The sequence below is a fragment of the Bos indicus genome, chromosome 29, assembly GCF_029378745.1.
Source record: "Bos indicus isolate NIAB-ARS_2022 breed Sahiwal x Tharparkar chromosome 29, NIAB-ARS_B.indTharparkar_mat_pri_1.0, whole genome shotgun sequence".
In the NCBI taxonomy this organism is placed as follows: domain Eukaryota; kingdom Metazoa; phylum Chordata; class Mammalia; order Artiodactyla; family Bovidae; genus Bos; species Bos indicus.
Window position 1 is genome coordinate 37,991,830 of NC_091788.1, and position 10,463 is coordinate 38,002,292.

The following is a 10,463-nucleotide window of genomic DNA, read 5'->3' on the forward strand; positions in this document are numbered from 1 at the left end:
CCTAGCAGCCTCCTCTCCAACTGAGGACAGCAATGCACATCTCATGAGGTGGCTAGGAAGACCCCACGAGATCACAAATGTCTAACGTGATCCTTAACATTTACCTTTATCACTTTATTAGCAGTGTTTTACCTACAAGTTGGGACAAGTCTCCCCACTCTTAGATTGTGCAGTTCAGTTTGGTTTTTCACCCAAGAACGAAGGAAGAGATTACAGTGGAATTTTCTGTATTATGAGAGTTTTCCAAGTCCACTCCTCACAGTCACCAATGGAGGCAAAGATTTTATCTAGAGGTTCATATTTCTCATCAGACTCATGGTGGCTTAAAGGAGAACATTGGAGCAGGTTAGAGCATATATAGCTAGGTAATCTTCACTGCCAGTGCATGCTCAGAACTCAATCTGTCCTGAGCACTTCAATCGAGGACAGAAGCATGAAGTGGCTTGGACTCCTAGGGCTGGTAGCCTTCTCAGAGTGCATGGTCATGTAAGTGAGGGGACTATAAGTGACATCGTCCCTTTTTTATTTTTCTTTATTCTCGTCCTCTTATTCTTCCACCTGTCAGGGTTAGAAGGGAATGTAATCACTCCCTGACAGTCTAAAGTCAACTCTCACTTGTTGCTAAGTACTTTGCCACAGACTCTGTGAGGCCCTAGGCTCTCCAGGCAAACCTGTAGGATCGCACAACTCCTGGGGTCCAGCCACATCATGTCCTATGTAAAATTGCATTCCTTGAAGTTGTTCAGTGCACATCCTGTGCAACTGTAGATGTGGTGTGAAGAAACAACGTTTCTCCTGTATGTGGTTCTAGGTCTCCTCTCTGGTCTCTTCATTTCTGTGTGAATGTGTCTGTCTTCAACTCTATCTCCCTATTTTATCTGTCTCTTTGGATGTCTCTGTGCATGCAGAACTCTCTTAGATTTTCTCCTTTTTAAAAACATTCTTCTTGGCTTCTCTTAACCTCCTTAATGTATTCCCCATCTCCTGGCCTCCTCTCTTCTGCTTGAGCCCAGAAGAAAGATCAGTAGTACTATTTCTGTGCTCTTTTAGCTCTAACAAGCAGTGTGACCTCAGCCAAGTCTCCAACTCCCTGCATTTCAAATTCCTCCCGTGTTTAAAGAGGATGATGAAGCCCTTCTACCTCCCTCCCCGAGCTTCCTTGAGAAGGATACAGTGGGATGACCACAGCAATGATACTGGCTGCCATTGCTGAGGCTTCCTGTATCTCAGGTGCATTATATCCATCATCTCTCTTAATATCCAAGCCATTCTATGTAGGGGATGGTGTTGGTGGGGATTTTTTTTCTTCCACCTTTTTACCAACGGGGAATTTGAAACTTCAGTGGTCATATGCCTTACCCAAGATTACGCAAAGAACCTATGTTCAGACCTAGGTCTTTGCCATGGTCATTGCATGGCATCCTGATAATAAGGTGACACTCATAAAAATGCTTGGAAGATACACAGTGCCGTTCCAACGTCAGGTATGACAGTCTTTATAACACAGACAGCTGATTGCTGCCCCTTTTTTGTTTTCTTTTCCTCATGGCCGGTGAAAGAATCCCTGTTACGCAAATGAAGACCATGCGAGAAACCCTAAGGGAAAGAAATTTGCTGACAAATTTCTCTGAGGAACACCCTTACAACCTGTCCCAGAAAGCTGCTAATGATCAAAACATAATTTATCATCATCCCTTGAGGAGCTATAAGGATGTGAGTGTGTTGGGAGGATGGTGCTCCACAGCGCCCCCTGGTGCTCTGGCTTTGCACTGGGGTTCAAGTGGAGATGCCAGTGGGGTTGTTGGGGTTGGGACTCCTGCAGGAGGCAGAAACACGGGGGGACGGGGACCCATTCCCAGAGGAGAAGGCAGTCTCATCCTCAACTCTTGGTCTGTGGTGACTGGGCCCAGCAATGACCAGGGGGCAGATAAACATCCATTTCTGTGCCAAAGGTGTATCATTAGTTTGAGGGAGATTGTTCTTTCTGAACTAAGTGAGCCACTCAGTTACAGATGAAGGGTGAACCATGCCAATCAAAAGATAAAGACAGCTTCAAATCAAGTATGAATCCCTAGGCAGAGCAAGTTCAGTCTCAGCAGATCCAAGAGTGATACTGGTAAAAAGTTACTGAGTCCCTATGGCATGTGAGGCGCCCCCCTCCCAAATCTAATAGTGTGGTTATTGCCAAAGGTCTAGTCTCTTATTCAAGAATGCACAGGCCATTCTGAGAGATGGGGAGAGGGTAAATACATGTCTAAATAAAGGGCCACCTGAGTGCTGTTGATCAGACATGGTCTGAGATTAGAGTCAGTGGACTGGGGTGACCTAGGAGAAGGAGGGGCTCACGCTGGACATAGAGGGGAGACTGGAGAGCTTCTCAAATGAAGACACCAGTCTGAGTAGAGGCTGTGAGGTTGGGTGCTTGGAAAGTGATTTCAGGAGACCTGGGAAATCCAGCAGGAGGCAGTACTCGAGGAATTGGGGGTGGAAAGGGGTGGACAGGCATCCAGGTCTGCACTAACCATCCCTTCCCGGCCCCTGTAGTTAGTCTACATCGGCACCATCGCCACTGAAATGCCCCCTCAGGAGTTCAGGGTCATATTTGACACTGGGTCCTCTGACCTGTGGGTGCCCTCCATCCACTGCCAGTCTGAGCTGCTGTGAGTACTGCCTCCCCATCCCCCGCATCCTGTGCTTGCCCTCCCACCCTGCTCTCTGTCTTTGGCACCTGAAGCACAATCATCTCTTGTGTCTGCAGTGACACACAATCTCTTCAACCCTCACAAGTCCACCACCTTCAAGATCCTGAACAACATCATCGACCTCATCTATGCCTCTGGGAGGATAAAAGGAGTCCTTGCCAAGACATCATTCAGGTAATGTGGAAACCAGAAGCTGCTGGCCCTGGGAGCAACTGCTGCTTACAAAACAGATGCAGGACAAGCTGGAGGTGTCTATCCTTCCGAAAGGCCCCTAATGGCTGTAGATCTGCCTGGAAGGACTCTGTCCTTGGGGAGACAATGCCCCTGCTGACACACAAACTCTTCGTGGCTAATGCAGAGAGGGGCTTGGGGTGTGGATTTGCAGCTTCTTTGCCTGTGAAGAGCCCAAGGTTCATTATGGTGTGAGCTGAGAGAGATGGGGGAAAAACACCCACTTTTATATTCTCAGACTGTGCTAGGCATTTTCATGGTAATATCTTGTTTAAAGTGAAAGTGTTAATGAAGGTCCCATACTCTGGTCACCTGCTGCAAAGAGCCAACTTATTGGAAAAGACCCTGATGCTGGGAAAGATTGAGGGAAAGAGAAGGAGGTGACAGAGAATAAGAGGTTGGATGGCATCTCTGAGTCAATGGACATGAGTTTGAGCAAACTCTGGGCAGTAGTAAAGGACATGGAAGCTTTGTGTGCTGCAGTTCCTGGGGTCACAAAGAGTCAGACATGACTTAGCCACTGAACAATAAGAAACTTGTTTAATCCTAAAACAACCCTACACAGCAGGTACTATGATTAACTCATGATATAGATGAAGGAACTCAAGTGCAGAGAATAAAGGCCTTGTCAAGGTCACACATGTGCTAAGCAGGTGAACTGGGCTGGCTAGTCAGGACTCAGGCAGGTGTGGGGTATTTGGGGAGGGGATAAAACTGCTTGGGACCCTGGGGGCAGCCCAGGGCTTCAGGTATCCAGACAGGGAAAGCAGGAGGTCACAGATGTGGGAGGGGCCTGATAAATGGGTTCTCACTCTCGAGGCTCTTTGAGAGTCTAATAAAAACTATGGTGTGCCTTCCCCAAAATGTCTGAGTATTCCACACTCCCCGATCCCGCCACACACGTGTGCACGTATATCCCCAAAAGTTAGTTTTCCAGGCAGAATTTTCAGAAGAACCCTGCCAGTGACATTGTATAATGGGCTTCTGTCTTCTGGGCAGATGCAGAATCCATAATGCACTGCAATGAATTCAGTCTGTTTCTGTCCTCAGATCATAGTAATATTGAAGAGAAAACTACCCTGCTTTCTACTCATTTTGTCCACAAGGGGGAACCATTCAGTCCTGTCCTGAGTCTCGGTTGCCCCACCTGTACAGAAGGCATAAGGCCAATCTGATTCACTCAGATGGTGTTTGCGGGAGAAGCAGGTGTTGTTAACATCCACAGCCCACACAAATGAAACCCGAATCCCTCTCCCAGCTTGGTCTAACTGTTTGAGGCCAACACAGGGCACAGCCAGGCCTCAGGTCCTTTATGTGGGAACTCTCCTCTCCCAGGCTTCCCTTGTGACTCAGCTGGTAAAGAATCTGCCTGCAATGTGGGAGACCTGGGTTTCATCCCTGGGTTGGGGAGATCCCCTAGAGAAGGGAAAGGCTACCCACTCCAGGATTCTGGCCTGGAGAATTCCATGGACCATATAGTCCTTGGGGTCACAAAGAGTCAGACACGACTAAGCATCAAAGTTACTCTCTGCTTCCACAGATTGGGAACCTTCTCCACTTCAACCAGACCTTTGCCATGAGCCAGAAGCAATCCAAAATTTTTTTTCAAAATGCACCTTTTGATGGCATCCTGGGTCTGGGCTTCCCCAGCCTCGCCATCCAAGGAACCACCCCACACTTTGACAACCTGAAGAACTTGGACTTATTCCTTACCCTCTCTTTGCCTTCTACTTGAGCAGGTAAGTCTGAGATGACAAACACCCTCTCCAAATCAGCTGAAACATGCTTTTACTTGCATGAAAAATTATAGACCACTTGAGGGCAGTGGCTTGGTTTAGGGGGTAGGGGGAAGGGGGAGAGCAATGGAAGGTGTCAGGGTACAGGTTGGAGGACGGGCATCTGGATTTGCTGTGGATTTGATATGGAAAGAAGGAGAGGAATGGTGGGAATATTTCCTTTCTCACTAACATTGCACCAGGAGCCCGGGACCAGCTACACAGTTTGCTGGAGCCAATTGAAAATGGAAATACATGACCCCTTGCTCAACAAGTGTTAGGAATTTCAAGAGAGGATAATAGAGCTTGGGGCTTGCTGAGTGTGGGGCCTCATGGTCGGTGCAGGTCATAGGCCAGTGATGCCAACCCTGGGTGACCCTGAACCCATGCCCTTAGTGCCTTTGGGCCTGGAAGTTTTGAAAAATGAAAGGCAAGGCAAGGGGGATGCCAGACTCCTCTAGCACGGGGTCTTTTGAGGGGGTCTCTGAGCACTCAGGTTGTGGGAGGGGACCAGGCCCTCTTCAGAAGGTTGGGTGGTCAGAGCCAGGCCAGGCTTCAAACTTCTGTGGCACTGATTAGGTGGTGACAGACCTGGGTCAGGTACTCAACCGCTCAGTTCCTCAATCTCCACATCTGTAAAATGGGGACCACGGTAGTGTCTCTGATGGTGGAGAAGCACAGCCCTCAGACAGTGCTGGCGTTACTCTCCTCCAAAGAGCCCCTCTCTCACTTCTCTCAGCAGCCGGAGGGAAAATGGCAGTGTGCTGATGTTTGGTGGGGTGGACCACTCCTACCATACAGGAAAGCTCAGCTGGGTACCAGTATCCCGAACCCACTACTGGCAGATAACCATAGGCCGGTAAGCCTCACCCTCCGAGGGCCAGTCCAGCAGCGCTCCCACACATGTGCACTGACACGCGTAGACACACACACAGATTTAACACAGTTTCACACACAGACATGTCCAGCCACAAAGACACACATAGAAACACCCTCACAGGCACACATATAAACATGCACCCGCACACAGATATACACACACGTGGCCAGACACGAGCACAGAGACACACAGGCACATACACAAAAAGACTTACACCACCCAAGGGACCATAATCACCCTAGGCCTCCTGACCGGCCCTCTGGCCAGGGTCCTGAAAGGGTCCAGAGAGGCCTGTGCAGCTTGGGAAAGGCTGTACCCACCGTGCTGTGAGGCGGGCAGCATGGTTAGAGGACCTGACTGTGTGGTGAAAATAGGATCAGGGTGAATTTCACCAGCCTGAACAGGGTTGTGTTCAGATGACCAACTGTCCCGGGCTGCCCGGGATTGAGAAGGTTCTTAGAGCACAGAACTGCTAGTTTAAAAATAGGGAAAGTCCTGGACAAACAAGGAAAACTTGTCTCCATAGAGAGAAGCTACGTAGCAGTGGAGAGAGGTTGGCTGCAGTCTTGAGACCTAAGAGCATCTCTTACAAAGAGACACTCCCTCTATCTGTAGCTACCTACCTACTTTCTGGGGCACACAGTGGGGCAGGGCTTGTTTCAGAGAGAATCAGGGAGCTGGGATCCAGGAGTGGCCTGAGAACAAGGGGCAGTAATTGATGGGATTCTGTGTAATACCCTCAGACAAAAGCTTTCCTGTCCTTTGGAGCCCTCTGGGTTAGCTTGAGCATCCCCTGGCTGGGACCCTCAGTGTCTGAGCCAGATGAGGGGCTGGTGCTGGGAGACAACCTCTCCCAAAGCAGCTTGTGTCTCCCCCACCACCACTCTAAGAATCTGGGGCCCCAGGGAACCTCCATCTTCACCGTGTGGCTTGACCCATTGTTGACTGGTCAGACACCAGATATAAGTCTCTGAGTGTTCTTCATTCATTCACTCAACAAACGTACACTTGCGTCCCTTGTGTGCTGGGCACTTGGGGGAGGCACTGAGGATACAACTTGCCCTCACATCTATGAGGCAGACGCACATGAAATGAGTCACACACATATTGAATTGCCACTTTGGTACATGATAGACATGAGGAAGAGTCTACAGAGACTGAGCAAGACAGGAGCCTGATCTAGTCTAGGGTGAAGACTTTCCTGACAAAGTGACAATTAATCAGGAACCTGGAAGATGCGGAGAAATTCGCTAGACAAAAGGGTTGAGAGTCTTCTAGGAAGGGCAACCAACAGGTGCCAAGGCCCTGAGGCCTGAAAGAGACTGGTGCATTCAAGAACTGAAAGGAAGTCAAAGTAGGGGACATGACCAGAGCAAAGGAAAACAGTGAAGGGCAAGAGCTGAAGGGCTGTTCAGGAGATGGTCAGGGAGGGGCAGTCGTGGGGGAGACTTCAGAGTGACCGTGGTGTCCGCTTTGTCCCACTTTCTCTCAGCATCTCCATGAACGGGAAGCTAATTGCTTGTAAACGTGGCTGCCAGGCTATTATGGATACTGGGACTACATTCCTGCTTGGCCCAAGTAGACACATAGCCAAAATCCAGAGGCTTATCCGCATCAGGCCCTTTGGAAGTCTGCAGGTGAAGGGTCATGCTACAGGGTGTCTCCCAGGCTCCCCAAACAAGGATCAGCTGAGCTGACCTCTCTCCCTCTTTCTCTAACAGTACACAGTTCCATGTAACATCACCAGCACCCTGCCTCCTCTCATCTTCACCATCAAGGGCATCGACTACCCAGTGCCTGCTCAAGCCTACATTCATAAGGTGAGGGGCCAATCCTGAAGGCTAGTTCTCAAATCTGGGACTTGCAGGAACCCTTGGGCTGCTGGTGGGAAGAGGGCGCCCTCTGCAGGCCAAGTCAAACCATTGCAGATACTGCTGTGCCCCTGTGGCTGGGCCAGTGCTTCCCACGAAACCAACCACTTGAGAGTGAAGGGCAGTCTGGGACATCCATCCTCCTGAAATAAATGTGGAGACGTCACTCCGTGCTGGCCTGGTGGGAGTCACAAGGAGAAGGGAACACTAAGGTCCTCAGTTTCAGTTCAACCAGAGACCTCAGATGCATGAACATGGAAAGTCAGCTCTAGCAATCCCTGAAATATACCAAGTGACAAGAAGGATGGCTGGGGACAGTCCCAGTGTGCTGTGAGACCATAGGGGTTAAGAGTTTCCCTTCCCATCTTGAAAGTGTCCAGGTTGGAATGATATATTACATGGTAATCCTAGTCCTCAGGTCCCCTTGCTAAGCCCCAGCACCCGCTTGGTGAGTTGGGGTACTGACCCCTCTGTGGGGAGGTGGATTATTAAGGTGAGTAAAGGCTACATAGTGACTGCTCAGCCCCAGCACAGAGTGGAGGCTTCATGTCATCTCCCTGTGGGAGTTCAGAGCAGGCTGATGGGCTCAAAGAAGGCTTTGAGGAAGAAAGCTTCAGTAATTCTAAACCCTCAGCCTCATGGAGGAACGAGGAAGCCTGCTTGGGTTAAGGCAAATCTATACCGGATTCCATGCAAATGGCACCCCTGGGGCCTGTGCAAAGGGGCACCGGGGACAGATTAGGGGTGATGAGGGCTACAGACTCGGGGAGCATCATGGTAAGTCACCCAACCCAGCCTGGAGTGGCCAGGGAGGGTGAGGGTGTGTCCAAGAAGACTTCTTAGAGGGCCTGAGTGAAGTCTTAAAGACAAGGGTTGGGAGGATCAGGGAGAATAAAAGGCATTCTCTGCAGAGAAAAGAGTGAGCAGAGGTCAGAAGGAAAGGAACAGCAGAATGTGAAGGAACTTTGGGCCATTATTGTTCTTTTTAAAAAATTCATTGAAGTATTGTTCATTTACAATGTGTTAAATTCTGCTGTACAGCAAAGTGTCGGTTACACATATACGTATATGTATTTTTCATATTTTTTCCACTATAGTTTATCATGGGATATTGAATATAGTTCCCTGTGCTATACAGCAGGACCCAATTATCCACCCTCCCTATATTAGTTTGCATTTGATAATCCCAGACGCCCAATTCTCCCCTCCCTCATCCCATAGGTCTTGGCCTTTCTTGTTCTCGGGTGAACCCCGACTCCTGCAGCTGCTAAGAAACCCACTTGATTCTTATCAAAGGAGGGATATGAATCCGAGAAGCTTCCAGCTCTTGATCTTGATTGGGGGAGGCAAGTAGGGGCTCAGACTGACTGGTGTGTATTTCCCTCTACCCCAGAGTTCTCAGGGCCTCTGCTACAGCACCTTCAGAATGGCAAACAGCAAAAGAATGAGGCAGAGACCTGGGTCCTGGGTAACATCTTCCTGAGGCTGTACTTCTCAGTTTATGATTGGGAAAAGTACAGGATTGGCCTGGTTCCTGCAGTGTAAATCCAGGCTGCTACAGGAATCAGTCAGGCTCACACCAAACACACACTCACTCACACGTAGGGCACTCTGGCCCAGGGATGCTGGTGAACTGTGCTTGGTGCTCTGCAAAGCCCTCGTCTCCGGAAAGAATGAAGGATTTTGGGATTTCCTTGATGACTCAGTGGTAAGGAATCCACTTGCCAATGTAGAAGACAGGGGTTCAGTCCCTGATGTGAGAATTTCCCACATGCTGTGGAGCAACTGTGCCCCTGCGCCACAACCATTGAGTCTGTTCTGGGAGCCTGAGTCTGGGAGCCACAATCACTGTGCCCACATGCCACAGCTACTGAGGCCCGAAGGTGCTCTAATGCCTGCCCTGCAACAAGAGAAGCCACCACAGCAAGAAGTCCACACACTGCAGCTAGAGAGTAGCTCTTGCTAGCCACAGTTAGAGAAAACAGAAGCCTGACAGCAAACACCCAGCACAGTCAAAAATAAACTAAGTAAATAAAGAAAATTATTTTAAAAAGAAAGAATAAAGATTTCATCTCAATGGTGCTGATATGAATGGGGGCCTCTCTTTGGGTCAGGGGGTGGCAGTGCATCATACCCAGACAGGGCCTAAAATCAAGTCTGAACCACCAGTGAGAGGAGCCCGACTCCAGCTGGATTTCAAGAAAGGGGAGATTTATTGGAAGGACACTGGGGATCCAGGATGCAGGAACCAGAGCAGATCCAAAGATCTGTGACTACTGTTGTTCAGTCACGAAGTCATGTCTCACTCTGTGTGATCCTATGAACTGCAGCACTCCAGGCTTCCCTGTCCACCACCCACTCCTGGAGTTTGCTCAAACTTATGTCTATCAAGTCAGTGATGCCATCCAACCATCTCATTCTCTGTCATCCCTTTCTCCTCCTGCCTTTAGTCTTTCCCAGCATCAGGGTCTTTTCTATTGAGTTAGCTCTGCACATCAGGTGGTCAGCTTCAGCATCAGTCCTTGCAATGAATATTCAGGACTGATTTCCCTTAGGATGGACTGGTTGGAACTCCTTACAGTCCAAGGGACTCTCAAGAGTCTTCTCCAGCACCACAGTTTAAAAGTGTCAGTTGTTAGGCACTCAGCCTTCTTTATGGGCCAGCTCTCACATGCATACATGACTACTGGAAAAACCATACCTTTGACTATACAGACCTTTCTCAGTAAAGTGATGTCTCTGCTTTTTAATACACTGTCTAGGTTTGTCATAGCTATCCTTCCTAAGAGCAAGTGTCTTTTAATTTCATGGCTGCAGTCACCATCTGCAGTGATTTTGGAGTCCAGGAAAATAAAATCTGTCACTGCCTCCATTGTTTCCCCATCTATTTGCCATGAAGTGATGGGACCAGATGCCATGATCTTTGCTTTCTGAATGTTGAGTTTTAAGCCAGATTTTTCACTTTCCTCTTTCATTTTCATTAAGAGGCTCTTTTGTTCTTCTT

At 49.0% G+C, this 10,463-nt stretch overlaps 1 pseudogene; it reads left to right on the forward strand.

The window, feature by feature from the left end:
* Window positions 1-433: 433 nt before the first annotated feature.
* Window positions 434-7,375, forward strand: LOC109554089 (pregnancy-associated glycoprotein 2-like; annotated as a pseudogene).
* Window positions 7,376-10,463: the final 3,088 nt, after the last annotated feature.